Genomic DNA, 24,938 nt, shown 5'->3' with positions numbered 1-24,938 from the left:
TTACCTACAATGTCCTTTTTATTTTTTGAGTTACAAGGGAGTGGGTTCGAGCCACACGCACACACCCTACACACACATACCACTCGGCCAAGCAGTCGGTGGTATAATGGCCTTTTGAACACAATGAAACCTCAGAACATCTCCCGCTTTATTGCCCCTCTGCGAAGGCTTGTTGGTTCGATAGTATTACTTGTGCCTTAATACTACCTCAAATTTTAAATATAAAAACTAATTCATTAATTTGAGTAGATTAAAAAAATAAGTTAAGTTAGTTATTTGTAATAAATAGGTGTTGTTTTTTTTTTAAATATCCTTGCTAATTAAGTGTATTGGCTAGAACTACTATTATAAGAAGAATTACCTTAAAAAAAAGTATAAATATAAGAGACAAAGTGGATTAAGGTCTTATAATTAGGATTAAAATAAAAATAAAACGAGGTCTTACATTAAGGACCAAAGGTAGTATAAGAGTTCGTTTGACTTTTAATTTGATTTTAAATATAAGACTCAAATTCATTTTGTCTATCATATTTATCCATTATTTTTAAAGTAGTTCTTGTAGTAGATATACATGTTAAAAGTTCAATCAAATAGTAATTTTTACTAATATATGATTGGTAAGGGTATTTTAGGGAAGATAACATGTGATTATTACAAATAATTAACTCAACAAACTTTCTTAATATATTCAAATTAGTCAACCAACTCTTATATTAAGGAACGGAGGCAGTATCCTAGGATTAAAAGTTGATTCCCATCCTTCGTGGTCCTTGTTACATTTGCTCATCTTCTAGGTTAACTCTGGCAATGGCCATAAGGATTTTGCTTATTTTCTTCCGTTTTGCCTTGTCTTAGCCATTCCCTCCTTTCTTCTTATACTACATATATTAATCTTGTTAAGCGTACTCATGTCAAGATGCTCCACAACCAACAGTTTGTGCACCGGCGCCTTAATTACCTACCAGCTGATATTAATTCTCTCCTTTGCTGTTTTGCGTTTACGTATTTCCTTTATCAATGCAAAATTTATTTCTTATAAAAAAAAGAAGAAAGTTTAATTTTCTTAATCATTTCTTACTTAATAAAAGGAACTCATGTTGTTGGCTTCATCATTAATTGTGAAATATGGATCCATACATAATCACTAAAAGAGTAGCGTTCCATTACCCAAAAAATAAGAAGACTAAGAAGCAGTAAAAGGGGGAAGAAAAAGATTTAACCCTTTTTCTTAAATGCCCATGTTAATTGTTTCACATAATAACTGTGTATTAATGATGCTTATTCCATCCCTTCTACAAACTAATCCCTCTACTTTTTTTTGGGGGGTAAGGTAAGCTACAATTTTTAAGATAGAGCAAGTCTTTTCTATGACTTATACTTTTTACTTGTCTGAAATTTAATTCGCTTTTTTCGCTTTTACTTCTAATTAATTCCGTCTCTCTCTCTTATCCTTTTCTCATTCACTATCTCTTATCTTTTTCACACTTGTTTTTGTCTCTTTTACTATATTCTTCATAAATAAGAGTATATTTGAAATATATATACTAGTGTGTATATGCTACCTCTGATTCTTTATATAAGAGCGAGTTAAAAACTTAATTTGATCCTAAATATAAGACCTTAATCTACTTCATCTTTAATTTTTGTTAATTTTGCTTCCAAATAATCTCTATAGTGATCATACGTGTTAAGAAGTTTTCATAAAATTGTTAATTTCAGTGCACATGATTGGCAATGATATTTTGGGGAAGATAATGTTCATTTATTACAAATAACTATTTGGAGAAAGCAATGTTCATTTATTACAAATAACTAACTTAAATAATTTTTATGAAATAAAAAGTAGAGATTGAGATTGGGATTGAGAAAATTTATTTAAAGAGTGTTTAGTATGAAAGATTGCTTATTATATAAGATTAAACAAACTTGTGTATGTGAGATTGGGGAATACTATGAGAAGAGGTGGTATTCCCTGATCCTACCTCTATGAGTTTGTCTAATCCTATGTAACAACCAATTACTCATTTTGAATATTTTTTTTAATGATTTTCTTAATTGCAATCCCAGTCTATATCTTTCATTTTCAATACTTCATACTAAAAGAGACCATAATTCCACCGCTTCTGTTCCTTGTACAATCGCTCCCACCAAGTAGGAAGAACCACATCTGTTTCGTTGTTAAGGTGGTATTGCAGCTTTGGTTGTTTGTCTAGTTAGTCTTCATCACGAAACTCATGAGTCTCCATTGGAGCCATTGTTAAAGGGCTACCACCACTTGGAATTCCAAAAGAAGTGGTTTTATCTTATTTTCCATCTGGGGAGCCCCAGTCAGAGAAGGTAGAAGAAGGCTTCAAATGTGGATCAGAATTTGCCACACTACACTGAATGAAAGCTCTGACTTGGCTTTGTGAAGCCAACATTTCTTGGATTCAAAGCTGCATTTCCGGCTTCAGCTCTAGAAGAATGACTTTGCAAGAGCTGATTTGCATTATGCTGTGCAGCACTTCGGTTCGTCTAAGAGACTGTAGCTGAGGTCCTGCAGAATCAAGTGAAACTCCCTGAAATGGAAGGGACCCAAAAAACTTCTTCAGGGTTAGTGGATTTAACTCCTTTGGGCCTATTAAACTCGCCCAAAAGATCACCCAAGGGAGCAGGGGAAGAAGAATTACTGGGCATGGCATTATCCCATGAGCTTGATGGCACTTAAGGCAGTTCTTAATCTGCTTCTAGGAAATTGCAGGTCACATGGTTCAAGCCAGACATGGAACCTAGTAAGAAAGGGTTAACTGATCCCATCTCCAATGGTATAGGAGAAGGCATGGCTGAACCAGGAGATGCATAAAATGGCCGAAGTTCTATATTGAGCAGCGTGAAGCCAGCTTTGAACCTCTTTTATATAAGAATTAAAATTAAAAATTTCCTATTTTATCTCTATTAATTGAGTTAGCAATTAACGGGTTCCCAACGCTTAGTCGGGATGACAGGAAGAAATTTTCCTGCTATGCAGCTGTTGTAGCCTTGCTAAGCTAGCCAATGAGTTTCATTTCTTGCTGATAACATTTATTGGGGTAATTTGTTATTTTCTATTCAATTCTAACTTTCAATTGACCAACGCTACTTACTGGGAATGTAGATTTGGTGATGAATATAATGGTGAATAAATTCAGAAAGCCAAGTGAAGATCTTGTTACTTCTAGCTGAATTATATGTAGTTTTCCGTTCATTAACTTTGTTTTTTCAGAATTAGTTTGATAGGATGTTGGAGCAACTAAATATTCCAATTGGATTTCAGAAATCTCATTGGGGTTTAGCTAATTTAAATTGAATCGAATTTGACTACACTGTAAATCTTTCTACGCAATTTTTTTTTCCTATTTATTAAACTCAAAATCAAGCCGAAGGGAACCAAGAATTGAACTACTTTAACCAATTGTTATTGGTGAAATGTTTTTAAAAAAATTCGTGTAATTTTAGGCACATGTTATATTTTGATTATTGGCAAGTTATATTTTGAATGTAATTCAAGATATCTCTAAGTCACTTTGAATTTGAGATTAATCCCTATTAGAAGCATTTAAAGTTAAATCTCTCAAAACAAATATGCTTTCTGAAATTCGAACTTGTTGGTTGGCAAGTTATATATTTTAATCTAGGCACATAATGTATTATTGAATCTCAAATAAAAGCAACCAATGAAAATGATGTGTTCTCATCCTGACGAGCTGGCAAGTTATATTTTAATTTAGGCATGTACTATTGAATTTCAAATAGAAAGCAGCCAATGAAATTGAATTTTTTAAAATCATTTTTAGAGCAAGGATTGATTCAAGATATCAATAGTGTTGTGTTTCTTTGTTGGTTATGTAATTTAAATATAAAAATAAGATAAAAATTTGACCCATATTTGGGAAAATGATAAAAAAAAAAGAAGCGTAAAATTATGAAATCTTAGTTTAGGAAACTAAGGATTGAAAATGAGAGAGAGAAGTAAACTCAAATTGAAAATTTGAAATTCAAATGAAATGACAAAAATACCTCTTTATTTTTTATTATAAAAACTTAACCCCTCACCAGAGGCCATCGCCCGCAGTTGGCTATTGACGCCACGTTGACTACCGGCCGTCAATTGCCGGCATGGTGGCTACCACTAGGTTTTTTTTCCCCCCTGGCAACAACCTTTTCTTTAGCCAGGGGAAATAACTTGAGAGAGTGGTGGGGGAGAGATATCTCTCCTTATCGTCATTTGGGCCAACCAAAAAGATAGGTGATCATTGAGCCACTAATGATTTCTTAATATTGTGATGCAAAATATATATATATATATGTATGTATAGAACTCTTTTTTTGGTGCAAGCTCATGACAACGATTTATCTGAGAATGATAAGTCTTGGTTAGGAAATGAAAAATCTAAATTTTAGATTAGTAAGGCATTTTTTCTTGATACATAATGTGAAATAACATGTAAATTAATTAAAAATAATAATTTACCTAGGAATGCTAAGTCTTGATTGAGAAATGACAAGTCTTAAACTTAAGATTAAGAAGGCATTTTTTCTTGATACATAACATGAAATAATATGTGAATCAATTAAAAATGATAATAATTTATCTGGTAATGACAAGTCTTGATGAGAAAATGACAAGGCTAAACTTGAGATTAACAAAACTTTTTTTTCCTGATACATAACATGAAATAGCATGTGAATTAATTAAAAATGATAACAATTTATCTACGAATTTAATCTCAAGTGTAGACTTGTCACTCCCAGATAAATTGTTGTCATTTTTAATTAATTCACATGTTATTTCACATTATGTATCAGGAAAAAATACCTTGTTAATATTAGGTTTAGACTTATCATTGTCAGATAAATTGTTGTCACGAGCTAGAACCAGAGCAAGGGAGTTAACTTATATTTTTTTGGGTTAATATAAATTTTGATCCCTCAAATTTGAACCCATTTTGGTATTGGTCCATGAAATTTGAAACTCATGGTATTGGGTCCTCAAGTTATATCTATTTCTGGCTGTTGGTTCCTAGTAGCTTTGGGCCGTCAAACTCACCTGAGTTGGCACTAACTCTGTTAACCTATGATGTGGCATCTGACTTAGCAAGTAAAGCTTGATGATTTGGTATGAGCAAGGGAAGGTTGACCTGGACAATACAAAAAACGAGTTATGGCAAAACACATAGCTGCGCACACCAAATACTAAGGGTTTCAATTAGGGCATAAAAGTAAGAAGGCAGTTAGAGGTTCAATAGGAGCGCAGGTTGAAGCAGGCAATAAAGGCAAGAGCAGGAGCGGTTGGAGGGAGAGAAATGGCGGTAAAGGCAGAGAAATTTGGCAAAGCTTAGAGGAGGTTGGAGGAAGTAATTTTTTGTGCGATCTAATCTTGTAGTAGTCACATACTAGACCTGAACATCAAAACTCTTCTTTTGCTATAGTGAAGTTTAATGGCTTCTAGTAGAAGCTCATCTTCACCCACGATGGGTAGAGGAGTGGGTGAAAGGAGTGTCCAAAGATGCAGATGTGGAGATGAGGTTATAATGCTCATTTCATGGACAAAGCAAAATTACGGTAGAAGATTTCTTAAATGCCTAAATTTCAAGGTTAGCGAGTGATATGTTTATTTTTAAATTTAACTGAGTTGCTGGCCTTTGGAATTTCTCTCACAAATTTAATGGGTTCTATTCATATGTTTCACATTTAGGAGTTATGGGCATGCAATTACTTTGATTAGCTTGATGAATTGGTTGAAAATCTAATGCTAGATGAGTTGAAGAAGATGGAGGAAGAGATTGTTCAGTGTCAAAGGAGGCTGAAAAAATTGGAATGGATAGTTTATGCTATGGTTGCTATAAATATATTTCTGTTGTGTAAAGTGTTGATGTTGCAACAAACTTGGCTTGTTATTTCTTTTTGGCTTAGAATGAATTATGATTATGATGTAGTAGGAAGTTGAAATTTCAATGGTTTCTGTAAACTTTTATTTTCCATTGTATTGTCCCTACATGAATTTGATTGTAATATGTATGGAAACTCTGTTTTCTAAACTGGAGGATTGGCTATATATGTGTGTATATACAGACATGTAAACTTAACATATTTAATGATAAAGTCAAGAAATCAATCATTATATACTCCTCCGGTCCTTAATGTAAGACCCATTTAACTAATTTGATTAGATTAAGGAAGTTAGGTAAGTTAGTTAATTATAAGAAAAGTGACACATTTTTCCTAAAACACCATAATCATCTTTTTTAATACCTCATCTCCCTCTTCTATTTGATTATGGTTGAGGGAGTGTCTATAGGGGTAATTTAGAGAAAATTGATAAATATGATAAATGGGTCTTATATTTAGGACCAAAACCAACTCAAAAATTGGGTTTTATATTAAGGACCGGAGGAGTATATAGTTCATTGACCAAGTGGTCCAGAGTATACAAAAGTTGATCTTTTTGGAAAAGCAACTTTGACTTGGGTGCTATAGTTGATCTATGAGAATGAAGAGGGAGACCAACGTGGGCGGAGTATTTTAACCACTTGGAGCAAAGCATTATATAATGATAAATCTGTTTTGCTACGGGTGATATTTTGTAAAGTAAAGCAAGCAAGAATAACAGTCCTTGCACTTTTTTGTTTTTTAACCCCATTTTTTTTTTATAATGTTAAGAAATTATTAATGACTCAATGGTCACCTATCTTTTTGGTTGGTCAAAATGACTATGGGTGGTGGGATCAAATCCCACCCCCATCACTTTCCTTAAATAATTTCTCATAGCAAAAAAACAATGATACTACCAGGGAAAAAAAAACCCCTACCTATGGCCTCCATGGCGGTAGCGGCCTGCCACTAGCACGGGTCACCGGCAATGGCTTCCAGTGAGGGGTTGATGTTTTTAAAATAAAAAATGGCATTTTTTGTGATTTTACTTGAATTTTAAAATTTCAATTTGGGTTTACTTTCCTCCTTGTCATTTTTAATCCTTACCTTCGCGAATTAGGATTTCACAATTTTAGGCTTCTTTTTTTTTTTTGTCATTTTCCCCATATTTTTATCTATGAAAAAATTATAAAAAGTACTGAATAATAATATCAAGAACTTGGGTGCTGTTTGGCATGAGGGAAATGGAGAAGAAGGAGGGGAGGTGAGAAAATTTTTTAATGAGTTTTTAAGTAGAGAAGTGAGACTGAAAAATTTTAATAAAGAGAAGAGATAATATACCAAGGTAATAAAAATTAATTAAAAGCTTTTAATCCCGTTTTTTCAATTTTTTGAATCGAGCTCATTAAAATTTTTCATCCCCTCCCGTATCCTCCATTTTCCTCATATCAAAGGAATCTTTAGTAGACATTACCTAAAAAAATCATCTTCATTTTTAATTATAATTTATTGTGGCTGAAACTTTGATCCATTTTTGTTTCGGTCTCTCAAATTTTAAACTGGTATTAGTCCTTAGAGGTGTAATGGTGTAAAAATGTGCTAATGTAAATAGAGTTAAAGTGATAATATGAACTCATCAAATGTCATTTAGTTAGATCTTGTATAAACAACAAAAAAAAGAATAGGTCTTCAAAACGCAATGCAAAGAACAAAAAGGAATGGATTCTCAAAGTGCAACACAATGAACAATTCCTCAAACAAATAATGAGGAAAAAAAGGAGGTTAAACAGTTGCATTTTAAGGACCTATTTTTCCCCCTTTGTTTGCTATCTAAGCAAGACTTAGTTACGTGCTATTTAGTGAGTCCACATCCCATTTTTAATGTCGTTTATAACACTTTAACAAATTTTAACACCATTATATTTTCAAAGACTAATGTATTAAGACAGACTGAATTTTAGGAACTAAAACCATATATGTTTGAAATTTGAGAGATGAAAAGTGAAATAGACCTAAATTTTAGAGGCCAAAAATTATATTAACCTTTTTGCTTATCACCAATTAATTACATGCCTACAAATATTCATTTATAAGTGTGTAATAATAAGCAGGGTAAAAGAGTTTAACTTAAACTTTTTTATCCTTACATATATAAATACATATCAGTAAATACACACACCCATGCACATATCGTGGTCTAGAAATGTTTTTTATTTTTTTACTAACAAAAAGCTTAACTCAAATTTGAGTGTTGTGTTTTGGCCAAAAAAAAAAATTGAGTGCCGTGCATTTAGGATTTTAAAAAAATGCCTTTTAGAGAGTTTTACACCTATGCGGTCTAATTTGACTTGACCCAAATTATTCGAGGTTTAATATGGTCTCTCAGAACCAATTCGTTTAACAAAAAATAAAAAAATACTATTAAAAATGATAAAGTTTAAGTGAAAAGTTGTATACTATATTCGTTCTTTAATATAAAAGTTAGATAACTAATTTAAAGATATCACAAATGTGTGTTGGTTTTCTTAAATTATCCTCTTCAATCATATGCATTGGATGAATAAAATTGTTTCTTAGTGGGAGCCCTTTGTAATTAATAGAAATATTTTGAAAAAGAAAAAAAAGAGGAGATAACGTGAGGTTATATTTAGAATCAAATTTAACTCATCGACTAACCTTATATTAAGGATTGAAAGTAATATTTTAGAGAACAATACAAATTACTCAGCATCATAATAGAATTATGGGATGTAATTCACTTGCAAGTTCATGTTTATCTGATCTTTTGAAACCTATATTCTGTGCCTGCCCGGACATGGCTTTGGTGAATGCGGATGCAACTTTCCACAAAGAAAGGTTGAGAATAACTAAGGAGCACCAAACAAAAGCTTCAACTAATGCCTCTTTTCCTTTCCATCACCCTTTTACTTAGTGGGACATGGATGTTCCCTTTGCTTTTCTCACTCCCTAAAATCGCTTAGTTCCTTCAACCCCACGAAATTTTTTTTTACTACTTTTGGACTTGAAAAGATCTATATAGAACAATAATTTATTCAAAGGAACTTCAGAATTAATTTTTTTCTTTTTTGGCTAAAGCTCAAAGTTATTATTAATGTTTCTAAGTTATTCTACTTGGCATGAAATTTTTTAAAAATTTTGTGAGAAAAAGTAATATTTTTGTCTTTATGATCTTGATTTGGTTGTAATACTATCCCTGAACTTTGATTCCTTGCAACTCAATTTCTATAATTTAACCATTTAAAATATTAATATTTATATTTTAAAGTGTGTGCCTCATGAATTTTAGAGATTAGAGCTTTAAAGTTTAGGGACTAAAATGCATAAAGTCAAACTGTAAAGAGTAAATTATAACTAAGTCAAAATTATAGAGACTAAAAGATTTTTTTTTTCCTTTTTCTACCAGAATTTTAGAAGTCATTACTTGTGCAAAGTTTTAACCAATGTTTTCTAAAGTAAATTGAATTCTATATATTCATGTATGTGAAATGTAAGTGACACAAAGATCTGATAGTGTGTGAGATTAGCTCTCTTCATTCTCCTTTTCCCACTCTATCTTTTTCTAGATATATATCCATTATTTTGATTAAAAGATTTGTGTTACTTTCTCAAGTGACAAAGGCAACAAGGTGGGATGTAATAGAGATTAAAATTTTAAATCCTTCCATTAAAACATTGAGAAGGTTGTGTGGGAGAGGTTTAAAAAAAAAAAAGAGTTAAGGTGTAAATTGTAAATTAATCAGAAGCACTGAGCACTTAGTTTTTTTTTCTTTTAATACAAGTTTGTTCTGAAAGTTTTAAATCATAACAATATCACCATCTATTGTTAAAAAACTAATATTAACCATTAAAATAATGACGATAACTATTAATGTTTTTACTGACAAGAATCAACATCAATATGATTTTAAACTTTTAGAATAAATTTGTACTAATTTTATTAGTTCTACAGAAGACTGTGTTTGAACTAGTGACTTGACTAGTAATAGAGTTACTCTTACCATCAAGTGAAAATTCCGAATGGCAAAACAATGATAATTTTGATCCTTAAAAATCCTTTTTTGAAAAATACCTTCCATATAAAAAAATATTTTTTTTCTCATTTGATTCCATTGCATACATCCAAATAGCCTCTACCATAGATATATGTTTTTCTCATCGATATTAATGTAAACTATAAAATTTCCAATAAAATATAGTTCTTCTGTCAAAATAAAGTATATTATTTACAAATTATGATTAATTTGCCTCGTCTTGTAAATCATATAGAACACGCAAGAAAATGCCCCATTTGATGGAAATGCTTGAAAAGAGAGGGATTTCGGAGAGGCAATAAGCAAAATGAGCCTTGGGCCTGTTAGCTAACATTGACCCAACTTGGAAAGAGTGTACGGAGTCATAATTCATGGGGTGAGGCCCGGACCAATGGCCCATGGTCTCAAAATATTCGTTACCATTCATTAACTGCTATGTAATAACCAAGAGTGGTTGAATCTACCAAAAGGACTACTCCATACCTGTGCTCATAACAAAAGTAAAATAAAACAATTTATAGCTTAATATAATTGAATTTCTAAAAAATTTCCTCAATGTGCAATGTTTATATTTAAAACAGCTGATAACCTAACATTTAAATAGCTTTAATGAAGTCTAACACAAAAAATATCCTTGAAATTATTTACACAATTACATGTCAATGGGAGACGTAAAGAATTCAAGTGTCATAAACATTGTTTTTTTTACATGTATCTGTCAGATTATAGTGAGACTGTTTGATTTATAACAAAAAGAACTACAGGGATAATATCCCAAAGAATAAAGTAAGAGGAATGATGGGGACAAAAAATTACATGTTTAGCTACCTCCTAGCTTGAGGTTGACTTGATGTCTTCTCACTTAGAACTGATATTTGCTTTAGGCAGGTTAAAGCATGTTGAGCAAGCACCTTGGTGTTAGGATTCCCATGCTTAAAGGCTTCAACCAAGCCCCTCACAAGAGACTGGTTAAGTGAGTACTTAGGTATGTGATTTTCCACTCTCAATATTTTCTCTATGATCCAAACGGTCTTCTCTTGAAGCTCGCCAGATCTAGCCTCTGTGAAAAGATTGATCACAGAATCAACCACACCCAATTGCGCAAGCTCATCAGCTGCTCTCTTGAAAGTATTTGAAGAATAATCCAAAACTAGTGTTGAAAGTGCCTCCAGTGCAGCAATTTGAACACTAGTGTCATTGTTATCATTGAGGAGATCATTTAGAGGCTTTATACAGTTGCTCCTTAGCAGGCACAATTGACTATCTTCCTCACAGTAACTGTTGTGAATTGGACATGAAAGGTTCTGATAAGAGGTCCTCCCACACATGAACAGGAGGGAATAGCAGAAACCATTGGAACGTGACGGTTCAGCGTCCCTAGAAGTAACTGTCCTTCCAATTTCTGACAAGCTTTTTAATCCAAGAGCAGCAAGTCTTTTTACCTTTAGTTTGGAAGTATACTCCAATTGTTCACAGAAAATGGTCATGAGACGATTTTCTCTGATAATGGTTAGACTTTGCTCATCAAGGTTCGTAGTGAAGTGAAGCAAGAGGCCAAGAAGACCTTCCAGCAAGCTTAATGCAGTCTGCGAAATCCTTGCATTGGAGCTATGCCTCTGGTTCTTGAGAGTGGAGACGATCCATCTAATGAAATCACCTCCCAAAAGCGATTTAATATCATTCTCTGTTAAGGAAAGGTTGGCGAGTATACATGCTGCAGTTGCTCTCTCCTCCTCTGCAGATTGATCATCTAATATTTTTTCTTTGAGCATGGTGAGCTTGTTGGAAAGTCTCAGCTCATTTCCTAGATCTTGACTGAACAGTTCAGATAATAGTCTCAAAAGCTTCAAAGCATACATTCTGAGTTCGAATTCTGGGTTTTCAAGAAATTGTGTGATCGTTTTAAAGCCATCCCCAGATTTTATATGCAAAGCAACTGACTCTGTAAAAATAAACAATTATATAAATAAATAAATAAATATATAGCATCATGCAGCATAATGCGGGCCAATTTAGAAGGAGATACATGCATAAAATGCACACAGCTATATAACGCAAGCATTCTCACTTCATTAGTTTATCAGGTCACAGCAGCATCCTCTGAATGTCTTTATACATGTACTTATTAATAGACTAATGGAAACCCAATACTATCAAAGTTCGACAAGAAACAAATTGATCGAACATTTCATGACATGGAGTAAGAGAGACAATGAACGAACACATGATAAAATACTGCAATATTATTATGCTATTAATGTATTATAAGCTGGTTGACTAGAAATTACCTGATGCCTGCGGGGAAGATGTTATTCCATAGAGAATGCGAAGAACATATACTTGACATTGAGATGACACCGAGTTTAAAAGTTGCAGAAGCTTGAAAACTACACTTTCTGACTGCATTGAACTCCCCTTCATGTCAGCAGATGCTAATTCCCAACGCCCTGGCTTTGATACTATATTTGCAATTGTTGAAGCAGCTAGTGTTTTAATTTCATTTGAAGGCTCCTGGCCATCAAATAGAACATCAATAAGAGACGGAAAGACTGGAGACTTGACAAGGATGGTTGCATTGTCATCCAACCCTGACAAGTTATATAATGCTTGCAGACTTGGTTCTCTTCCTTCTGGCTTCGACAACAAGTCAACAAGTACTCCAGCACTTTGCCTGGCAATTTGCTCTTTATTACTGTTTGTCAAGGTCATCCTTCCAAGCAGAGACGCCATCTCTATCTTTACAGCATCAGGACCTGCCCCAGAATTTATCCAAATTCAGTTTGTTTTAATATTTTATCGCTTTCTGCAAAAGCAGATGTCTTAAAGAAAAGCTGATTAATAATCATTAGCATCCACTCCATCATGATTTTATATTTTTGCGGCTGGAATAAAAAGATAATACTAGAAAACATACCATCATGCAACCGTGAAAGTAAAGGTTCAAATCTTCCAGATGCTGCTAAACGTTGCACATTATCCTCCACCCTCTCCAACTGCTTTAAGACTTCCTCGGCTAACTTGGACAAAGCAGGAAACTCTAGATTTCCTGCCATACTTGTGAGGAGAACCAATGCACCTTTCTCTGATGCAACTCCTATGCAATAAGCTTCATCGCTGGAGAACTCCAGTAATAACTTCACAGCATACTCCCTCTCTTTCTCTGAGCTACCAGTAAGACTGTGTACAGCCAATCTTGTGATACTCCCTTCGAGCATTATTTTCTAGAGATACAAAAACTTTGCATCAGAAACTGTGATATACTTGTTAAAAAACTATTGCCAACGAAACTGTGGAGTTTGCAGCAAAATTTTATATACAGTAAAATAGATAGTTTGTCATTAATTGCTTCTCCTAGTTTTCAAAATAGCTTCTCTCTGTCACTGATAACAGCATCTAAAGAATTGTGCGACAAGCAAAATCATATTTTGTTCCAATAGAAACTTTCAAAAAGAAAACTGACATTTTACCAGGAAACTACTTTGAAGAGCTTTCTGCCAATATTTGCTAATAAAAAAGCAGAGTCAAAGTAAATGAACGACTTCAGTCATGAGTGATGAGTCAAAACTTATCAACAACTTAGACACTTAATTTTGCCACGCCATCACATCTTCCATTGTTTGTGCTTCTTATTATGCTTTTCTCAGTAACTTACTCACTTCCTGCAGTGGTTTTTGCCGTAACACATTGAATAGGACTCATTGAAGTATTTAATTAAACAAGGGCGTTCCCATGCCTTCAACTTGCAAAGTACTAGAAAGGCGGCAGTAACTGCCGGAGCAGCATACGGTTTAGAAGCTTTGCCGTAGAACTGTAAGCAAATTACATAATCATACAATAACTTTAGGATTCTGAAATAGGGTTCAAGAATCTAGATGGAAAATTCTCTCCCAGATGAATCAGTATCGGGTGCTAACAGAGAAATCTGAATAAAGCAAACGCTATATATTCTGATTTACGGCCGGGGTTTTGACCTCATGTCATAGTACTGCTCACATAAAAAGAAATTATTATTAATAGGTAGCCAGTTAAAATATTTTATCATACCATGCTACCCGTTTTTACGTGAAAAAGGGAATTAATGTTATTTTAACAAGATATATATCCGGTTATCCCATCCTTTGAAGGCTTGGGAGAGGAAAAAGTCTTTTTCAATCACTGACTGAGAAAATGGTAAACAATGAAAGACACTGACCTTGCTTTCTTCATCTTTAGCCATACTAACTAAAGCCGTCAAAGCTTTGCTTCTCAGCCGTGATCCAATAACTTTTGAGCTATCAGTAAGAAGCTTCCCTATCAGTTGTACAATTCCAGCATTCCTGATTACGTATCTGCTAGCAGGATGTTCTTCTGAAACCTCATAAATATTATCCAAAGATCTCTCAACGTGATCTATACAAAGTGGCTCCTCATTCAAATGGTCAGCAGCAGATTTGACTCGATACTCTATAACCCTGTTAACCCACTCATCTATTGCCCCTGCCAATCCAATATTGGGTTTCAGTTCCAAGGATTTGAGAACCTTCCCAGTTACAGGACAAGTTGGGTCACGTGCATCTTGAATACACCTGTCGAACCAGTACTCTATAGCAGTCCGTTCATAGGTCTGGGAAGTTTCCAGAACTACGGGATTCTTCATCACTTCCTTGGTCAATGGGCACAGAAAATTTTGAAGGGGGGAATCGCTGCATCGTCTTCAAGGTCGAAGTCCAATTTTCGAGTCTCAATTGCAGGTTCAATAGACCAGTTATTCAAAATCCTTTCAAGGGAAACTAAAATCCGCCGCTCTGATAAAGAATTTGAGCTCAATAGGTCATTCTTGAACAGCTTTATTTCGTTAGACAACTCTGCATGATCGTCAGGGTCAATTCCCAAGGCGCGAGCCAAATCCATGACAATAGCACTCTGCACCGCCTTGGTTGTTGGTCTTCCAACCCCTTCTTTTTCCAGCGTACATTGAACTCTCTCTTCGGTCTCTGTAACCTATTTTCAGGTACATTCAGGACAAAGAAATTGAGAACAGACGAAAATTACATTTCCTCAGACATAAATGCATCAAAGTAAAGAGAAAGGGCGAGTTACCCTGAACTGAACGAGCTTCATGTCTCTGGAAAGATCCGAAGCTTTCTTTTGGAGGTCAGGGTCGTCTTGAAGAGCCTGATCGAGCAAGGCGAGCCAGCCTCCTATGGAGAAAGTGTGCTCCTGAAGAGATAAGCACAGCGACTTGCAGTTGATCAAGACGAATATCTTGCTTCTTTTCTCATAAACGGAAACAACTTCTGCAGCCTTGGACAGATCACTGGACATTCCTTTAAGGGTGGTCTGCACCGACGACGGGAAGCTCCCCGGCGACAGTGATTGAAACGACAGGAGTACCTGGTTGACGACAAGCTGAAGTCGCCGGGCCAACCCCGAGAACTGTCGGGGATTATCAAACGAGTAATGGTGTTCGTGATCACAGAGATCAGTCAATGAACGTTGGATCGATTGTACGGCAGAAACCACCGAGGAAGCCAGATGTTCTGACGTCATTTACCGGAGAGAATTGGAGATGAAGGTGGAGAAGAGAATGGGAAGTAGAGAAGTAAGAAGGTTTTGGTTCGATGTTGACGGATATGGCCAAAGCCGCCGGAGATTACGGTGAGTCAAGTTTCGCCGTTGCTTTGCGCGCCATGGCTTTGAAGAGTCAAATCTTGACTCGTGAAAATTCGATTTGTACTGATGATTGATGATTACAGCTTTACAGGTGCCGGGAAGACCAAAGAGGCCGGTGAGGACCTCTTCTTTTCCCTTCTCACCTTCTTCCTTTCTCTTCCTTTTTTTAAATTATTGGGTTAAAATATTTCAACAATTAAGATTTTAATTTTTATAAACTATTTATTAAAAATTTAAAAAATATTTAGTATATTTACAAATTATTAAAATTAAAATTTAATAAATTTTATAATTTATAATTTATTTATTTTTATAATTTAATATTTTAATAATAATTTTAAAAAGATTTAAATTTGAACTATTAAAATATTAATCTAATAGTTAAAAAAAGAACCGGAAGGAAGGAAGAATATGAAAAACGAAGAGAGAGGAGATTCCAAACCCCCAAAAGAGGAATTAAAATTTGTAGTCCAAAAAAAAAATGATGCCTCGGTTATTTTAATTTTTTAATTTTAACATTATATAACTTTTTGGGAAAATTACTGTAGAGTCCCACAGAAGAGAATTTACTACTGAAAGGTCCCATGAAATCATAAAATGTATATGAGGTCCCAAGGGACTTTATGGCAAAAAATTTCAAACGTGCAATTACTTTCTTGCCCTTCTGATTAAAGAAAGAAACTGAAGCACACGATTGAGAGAAAAACTCCTATCGGTTGTCATCTTCATGAAATCCGCCGCCGTCTCGTTCGTGTCCATCCTTGTGTGCTCCGACAGCTTCAATCTCCGGCGAGGTCTGTCAGTGTCTGCTCGGTACATTGTCGCTCGCTGCTCCGCACTCCGTCGGTCTCTGGTCCGCACTCAGTCGGTCTCTAGTTGGACGCCTCCAATCTCGTGCACGGTCCGTCGGTCGCTGGTTCGCACCCCACTACCAGCGAGCCTCGTGGGTTCCATCATCGATGACCTTCGCACCCCACCGCCGGCGAGCCTCTCTCTCTTGGTATATCATATTGATATTATCTATTACTGGTATATTTAGGTGAGGCGCTTCTCAGTTTCAGAGCAACAGTTGGCTATTGTGTAAGTTGTATTATTTAAATTTCGAAGTAATGTTGGCTATTGTCAATTGTTGTGCATAAGTTGTTATTACAGTGATCGAAGGTTGTCATTAACGACCCCATGACCTGTCCTGTTATGTAGGATGGAAGACTTGTGTAAGTTGTATTATTTAAATTTCGAAGTAATGTTGGCTATTGTCAATTGTTGTGCATAAGTTGTTATTACAGTGATCGAAGGTTGTCATTAACGACCCCATGACCTGTCCTGTTATGTAGGATGGAAGACTTGTGTAAGTTGTATAATTTAAATTTCGAAGTAATGTTGGCTATTGTCAATTGTTGTGCATAAGTTGTTATTACAGTGATCGAAGGTTGTCATTAACGACCCCATGACCTGTCCTGTTATGTAGGATGGAAGACTTGTTCGAAGGTTCAGATGCATTGTCCATGTCTCCACCCAATGTGTTTAGTGAAGACCCACTATCATTGCCATGTGGTTCAGAAATGATGTCAACCCCAATTTCGGAAAGGAATTCAACAAAGTGAAAGGGTCTGGTTATTGGAGAAGGATAAATTTTTCCTAATGCAGTAGCCCTTAGACAAGCACTATATAGGTACAGCATTGCTGATAAGTTTTCATACAAATTTGTTTGGCCCATTGCGAAGGTTGTTAGCCACTTCTCTTCGGGTTGTCAACACCCACTGTTGAGGTTGTAAATGAATTGCTGTAGTAAAAATCTACTGTAATCCTATTGGGTTCAATTAAAGCTGTTAATAACTTTAAAATGCTCTTAATTTTTTTTAAGGTCGTTATATATGCTGATAATACAATCTATTTAGAAGCTGTGGCATCCCACAGAGTGATTTGTCAGGGACACTGCCCAGGTTGTTAACCACTTGTCTTCGGGTTGTCAACAACCCCCGTTGAGGTTGTAAATGGATGTGGCAGAGATGATTGTGATATATGCCTATCATGTCATCATGGTTACCATTTGTTTATCCAGTTTTATTTAGTCTGCATTTGTGGACATGATCCGTGTGTGGAACGAAGAATTTCCTGTTTTGTCAAAACACATGAATGTCATTACAAAAACTTCATAATCAGTAAATGATGTCAATACACATTAACATATCTTAACATCTAGCTATCACTACATGGTCAAATAAAGAAACAAAATCTGAACTTTACATTCAGCTGTCAAATAAAAAAAACTAAATACAATCTATGCTCATCGTTTATTTCTTCTTCTTGCTTTGGGAGTTTCCTCGTAGCAAAGACAGCACTTGATCACCATGCAGGTTGTTCTGATAAGTTACAAGCCACCACAAGCATCCAACCTTCAAGTCATGGATTTCTTGAGGGGATTACAAGCATCCAACATGCACAGCATACAGTCACAACCTACACATCAGACAATCACAACCTACATTTGTGCCATTCACAACATACACAGCAGCCAATGACAATCCACGCTAAACCGAATGACAACAAGAACAGCAGGAAATTACAACCTATACATAAGCAAGCGACAAACTAACAGAGGCTAATGACAACCTGCACACAAGACAATAACAACCTTCACACCAACCAATCACAACATACAAATAAGCAGTTGACAGCGTACATACTAGTGAATGACAACATAGAGTAGTAAATGACAACATACAGGATAGTAAATGACAACATACAGAGCAACCAATTACAACATATAAAGAATAGTATATTCCCACTGAGGGAGTTACTTGATATAACCCTAGAAAATACAGGAATATGATGAATGAATGAGATTTGTCCATCCTTATAACAACATAAATTGGATGAAATGAACCAGAAACTACATTAAAATACTGCACTCACGAACTTCTGAGCTGTGATAGGTTTCCTAGTTCATTTGGAATCGCTCCACTTAGGTAATTGCAACTTATGCACAACAATTGACAATAACTAACATTACTTCAAAATTTAAATAATACAACTTACAAAATCTTCCATCCTACATAACAGGACAGGTCATGGGGTCGTTAATGACAACCTTCGATCACTGTAATAACAACTTATGCACAACAATTGACAATAGCCAACATTACTTCGAAATTTAAATTATACAACTTACACAAGTCTTCCATCCTACATAACAGGACAGGTCATGGGGTCGTTAATGACAACCTTCGATCACTGTAATAACAACTTATGCACAACAATTGACAATAGCCAACATTACTTCGAAATTTAAATAATACAACTTACACAAGTCTTCCATCCTACATAACAGGACAGGTCATGGGGTCGTTAATGACAACCTTCGATCACTGTAATAACAACTTATGCACAACAATTGACAATAGCCAACATTACTTCGAAATTTAAATAATACAACTTACACAATAGCCAACTGTTGCTCTGAAACTGAGAAGCGCCTCACCTAAATATACCAGTAATAGATAATATCAATATGATATACCAAGAGAGAGAGGCTCGCCGGCGGTGGGGTGCGAAGGTCATCGATGATGGAACCCACGAGGCTCGCTGGTAGTGGGGTGCGAACCAGCGACCGACGGACCGTGCACGAGATTGGAGGCGTCCAACTAGAGACCGACTGAGTGCGGACCAGAGACCGACGGAGTGCGGAGCAGCGAGCGACAATGTACCGAGCAGACACTGACAGACCTCGCCGGAGATTGAAGCTGTCGGAGCACACAAGGATGGACACGAACGAGACGGCGGCGGATTTCATGAAGATGACAACCGATAGGAGTTTTTCTCTCAATCGTGTGCTTCAGTTTCTTTCTTTAATCAGAAGGGCAAGAAAGTAATTGCACGTTTGAAATTTTTTGCCATAAAGTCCCTTGGGACCTCTTATACATTTTATGATTTCATGGGACCTTTCAGTAGTAAATTCTCTTCTGTGGGACTCTACAGTAATTTTCCCTAACTTTTTTATCAAAACATTACAAAACTTGATTTTTGAAAGATGTTTCAATTTGTCCCCAAAAAATGTCCTAACTATTTAATTTTTAATTGGAAAAAGTCCATTTTGTTATAAATATTATGCTGTGTGGACCATCATAACTCCATAGCCTCCTAGGATTCCATCTCATGGCTAAAATATTATACTCCTTCGATCTTTAATATAAGACTCATTTAACTAATTTAATTAGATTAAGAAAGTTAGATAAATTAGTTAATTATAAGAAAAGTGACATATTTTCCTAAAACACCATAATCATCTTTCTTAATACCACCTCTCCCTCATCTACTTGATTATGGTTGAGGGAGTATCTATAAGGGTAATTTAGAGGAAATTGATAAATATGAAAAATGAGTTTTATATTTAGGATCAAAACCAACTCAAAAATTGAGTCGTATATTAAAAACTGGAGGAGTATTTTATAACCCCCAAATTGAAAAGTTTTTAATATCTATTCCTTATAACCTCCAATTGTATAATTATGTTGCTTAATTCTCTTCTTTATGTATTTGTAACTTTCTACGTTAGTCTTCAATGTTGGGGGTCCTATAAATAGGAGATAATGTACACAAATTTGAGATAATGAAGTGAATGAGAATTTCTTATTTTCTCCTCAAATCTCCTCTTATTTTCTCCATTTCTATCATCTTAATCTTTGTACTTTTCTAATTTTCACAGCACATGATTAGCATTATTATGTTGTTTGTTTATATATATCTAGTTTATCTTATGTTGTCATACATCTATCATGACATTGTATATGATTATGCACTTTGATTTATATGTGAATTTATTTGTTATTTATATTTAGTTATAAATTTGAATGTAATTAATTTATTTAGTTACAATATTATTTTGATTCCATTTTATTCAATACCTATAAGCTATAATACTTTTGATCCTGTAATTAGATGACCAGAAGTCATATTAGTTTTGTAATGATTCTTTTGTAAAAAAACACTATGGGAGCCTTTAAACGGCATGACAAGAAAAATTTATGACACTTTGATAATCTAATTAGTAACAAATATCAAAGTTCAAAGGCTATGAAAGCTAATGGTTTAAACATTAAATGACACAAAAGAACTTTATTTGAAAGATTTTTGCTATAGTCCTAAAGACTAATGTTTAGAGAAATTGATTATATGTTATTGAAAGCAAGGAATATGCAACATACTTTTAAAAAAAGGAAAAAAACAAATTCTTTTATTAAAAATATATATAAGTAATACTATTTTTTTATTATTAAATTATAAAATAAAAAAAGAAATAGCTTTCCACCAAATTCGGTGGAAAGTTGGAGCAATTGACTTAAGGAAAGATTTTTGGGGAAGGATAGTAAATGAAAGAAGAAAATGGAGAAAGGGTAATTAATGAAGAAGAAAAAAAGAGAAAGGATAGTTGGATAAGGAATGAAGCAGTCAAATATAAGAGGATGAGGATGATACGAAAAGAAGAGAAAGAGATAGCGAAAGGCAAAAAGGAAAAGAGAGCAAGAAGTTGAGTTGCAAAGCCTGATCTGAAGATTAGGACAAGATTTAGGAATCATTTAGGTACACAAATATATTTCTTTTTATCAAATTTTCTTTATAAGTATTTTCTATATATTTAGAGCTTTATATTATTGGTATTATTATAATGTTTAGAGAAAATTGTACTATTTGGGTATGGAGTAAATATAGAATTTTGATAATATATGACTATAGAAATTCAAAGATACATTATATTTGTTCAATAATTGTTTTGAGAATTGTAAATTAAGATTTTAGTTAAAAGATTTATTATTGAAAGACACATAGAATGTTTTTACTGATTAAATTTAAGTTAAATAGTTTATTTGAGTTATTCAATATATTATTGAGGTTTTAATCGGTTAGAATATTGAATAAGTTAAAGATCAAGGAGATGAGCAAACCTAAATTTAGTAGAGCAAATTTGAATTTGATGCAAGAAAATTTAAATTTTCTTGAGCAAATTGAATTTAATGTAAGGAAATTCAAATTTACTGCATCAAATTTATTCCGTTGTTAATCTATTGCTAATCTCTCACAAATTTTGTCACTAAAATTAGTAACATAATTCAGTGACAGAAAATTTTTGTCGCTAAATTAGTGAAGGATTAGTAACAAAATTTTATTTTGTCGCTAAATTAGTGAAGGATTAGTAACAGAATTTTATTCGGTCACTAAATTAGAGATGGATTAATCACGGAATTTTATTTTGCCACTAAATTCTATTCCGCTAATTCTGGTTTAAATGATTAGTGATGAAAAAATTCCATCACTAACTCTCATGTTACTAATTTTCATCGCAATTTCGTCACTAATCCGTCATAAAAAATATAAGATACATATATAATAATTATTTTTTAAACATATTATTAAAATAAAAATATAATATATCATAATTTTTAAATAATATATTATACAAAAATTAACAAATACGAAATTGTATTAGAAAAAAAATAAAAATAAAAATAAAAATATATAATATACTTATTATTTTGTTAAATATTTGCATAAAAATATAAATTATTAGAAATTTTTTACTAAAATATAAAAATTAAATTCAAATAAATAATAATATATTAAATTATATAATATATATTAAATTATGTATATAATAATTATTATATATATTTGTATTTGTTATTAGAAATATTATATATATTTATTTTTGTATAAGAATTTTGCAAATGCTTCTCAGCTCAACTAGTAAAGACTTCAGCACAAGCACAGGAGGTTTCAAGTTCGAACCAACTTCTTCACAAATTGGCTGCGTTTGTGACGTGACGATAATGTGGATAAGGTAATAACATGGCAGCTCATAATGATAGACATGTAGCGATGACGTGGACACTATGATGACATGGCTGTATGGGAGAGAGGAGGAGTTGAGGTGGCATCCAATGATGACATAATGGATCACAATGATAGACACATGGTGATAACGTGAACGAAGAGATGACATAGCAATATGGGAGAAAGATGAGTTGGTGAGGTGGTAGTCATTGATGACGTGATGGCTCATAATGATGAGTTGGAGACATATCATGGAATGGAAAATTCGAATTTCGAACCTTACAGTTATCTTCCTATAATTACAGAGTAGAAATGAAATGGAAGACTCGAAGCTTACAAGAGCGTGCGGGGGGGATGGAGTGACAAACAGTGCTGCTCCTTTCGGCCTTCGAGACATCGAGACTCTGAGAAATGAGAAACGAGACTGAAAGGCAAAGGGAGAGGGGGGGAGGAGCCGCCGCCGATGGTGAGAGGGGAGACTAAGAGAGTAGAGAGACTGGACATGCCCTTGTCGACGGGACAGGGAGCCCAGATCGGAGATCGTACGTCTTCAAAATATTATAATTATGTGTGATGATTTATATTAATTTTTAAAATTTATTATGCACAAATATTTTTGTAATTGCAAATAATCCACTTTTGTGTTTACCGAAGAAAGAAGCCAATCTTTGATTGAAATTTGATTTGTATGAGAAGGCGGTTTTTTTTTTGGGAGAATTACATTCAAGTCCCACATAAGAGAAATAATCACTACAAAGTCCCAAGTAACAACCTGAGACGCCTGTAATAACAAGTCCTACAGTGAGAATGACAACCTCTGGGACTTGTTTTTTAATTACGTGGGATCTCATTGTAATTCTCCCTTTTTTTTTGGGGAAAATTACACTCAGATTTCACAGAAGACAATTAATTTCAAAAAAATCTCTAAAAATCCCGAAATAATTCCTAAGCCCCCGAAGACCTGTGTGTAATTAATTTTAATTGTAAAATTACCTATTTATCCCCATTAATTTGAACATAAAGTAATTCATTTACAACCTCAACAGTGGCTGTTGACAACCTGAGAAGAGGTGGTTAACAATCTCGGCAATGCCCCTGGCATCCCACAAGGTGAGTTGTCAGGAGCACTGCAGAGGTTGTCAACCACGTCTTCTCGGGTTGTCAACAACCACTGTTGAGATTGTAAATGAGTTGCTGTAATAAACGTAATGGGGTAAATAAGTAATTTCACAATTACAATTAATTACACACAGGTCCCTGGGACTTCAGAATCATTTCGAGATTTTTAGAGACTTTTTTAAAATTAATTGTCTTCTATGGGATCTGAGTGTAATTTGTTCTTTTTTTGGCAACAAAAGTCAATTTTATTAATCACCCAAAAAGCAGTGCACGTAGTACTTGCATGGCATGCATTCCGTTTTTCTAGTTGTAAAAAATTTAGCTAAGTTGGGTTTCAGGAGCTCGTTAAGATTAGGACATATTTTCAGGCTCAGAGAGTACTTATAAAGGTATATACAAATAGTCCACCAACAAGGTCCTCACATCTGCAGCAGAATTGGAACTTACGATTTTATAAGTTATAACCTGACTCCTTGTTAATTAAATCAACTCTTGGCTTTTGTACATCTCCTTACCCTCAACATATTAATGATTTAATCATTGTGGGGAAAAACAACTACAATCTGTCCTTCGAGTTAAGATTTATTTTAGAAATTTTATTAAATTTAAAATATAACAAAATATCTTTTCTTTTGCCATCAACGAAATATCTATTAAACTTTAGATTAACATAAAAATGTTAAACTTAATTGAAATTAATACGAGCAAGTCTCTACCAAAATAGAAAGTCCATAACTTGGCGGAGGGGTTTCATCAAAATTCAAAACTCAGATCACAATAACTTATCATTACAACAATGTCCTAAAAAAAAAAAAAGTTAATCGAATTACAATCATTAGGTGATGATAGCATATGCCAAATTAGGGCCTAAATTTATATAATACTACTATAATATTTGATGTGATTGTGGTCTAATAATAAAGGGGTACAATTCAATTAGAAGTTTGACTTCGTTTTAAAATAAATCTAAGTAGACTAATAATTTAGGAAACAATCACTTAAATCCAATTTAAGATTTGCGAATAATGAAAGAGAATCCTAAAAAAAATGTCTTTGAATTTTAAAATTCTCAATCACTTTTGATTACTACACTTTAATAGTAATAAACTATATTTAAAAAGCAAATGACAGTAGTCATTTCTGATTTATGATTTTAAAATTTTAGAAGTATTTCTTTTAAATTTTTTCAATAATAAATGCGTGATTATAAAAAGATGCCGACATAAATCAACGCGCATCAAGTGTAATGTGAAGTTGGTGTGTTGGGCAGACAAGGCTTCAAAAAATCTCATTATTTAATGAAAAATACAAGAATAAATTTAATCAAAAATAACATCAACCATGATCAATTGATCGTAAGAATAAATGAAATTCGGTTTTTCGGTTTTTTCCAGTTTT

At 33.9% G+C, this 24,938-nt stretch overlaps 1 long non-coding RNA gene and 1 pseudogene across 1 annotated transcript; one reads left to right on the top strand and one right to left on the bottom strand.

Annotated features, from left to right (window-relative positions):
• Positions 1-10,551: 10,551 nt before the first annotated feature.
• On the bottom strand, positions 10,552-15,620 carry LOC114712544 (U-box domain-containing protein 44-like; annotated as a pseudogene).
• A 1,150-nt stretch (positions 15,621-16,770) lies between these two features.
• On the top strand, positions 16,771-17,495 carry LOC114712710 (uncharacterized). Its single transcript, XR_003737265.1, has 2 exons — positions 16,771-16,807; positions 17,062-17,495. It is a non-coding gene; the product is annotated as an uncharacterized LOC114712710 (long non-coding RNA).
• Positions 17,496-24,938: the final 7,443 nt, after the last annotated feature.

Source organism: Neltuma alba, unplaced genomic scaffold (assembly GCF_004799145.2).
Source record: "Neltuma alba isolate B1F8T4 unplaced genomic scaffold, ASM479914v2 tig00001841_pilon, whole genome shotgun sequence".
Lineage (NCBI taxonomy): Eukaryota > Viridiplantae > Streptophyta > Magnoliopsida > Fabales > Fabaceae > Neltuma > Neltuma alba.
The sequence above is the reverse complement of the archived record's forward strand: the minus strand, read 5'-3'. Positions and strand labels throughout refer to the sequence as shown.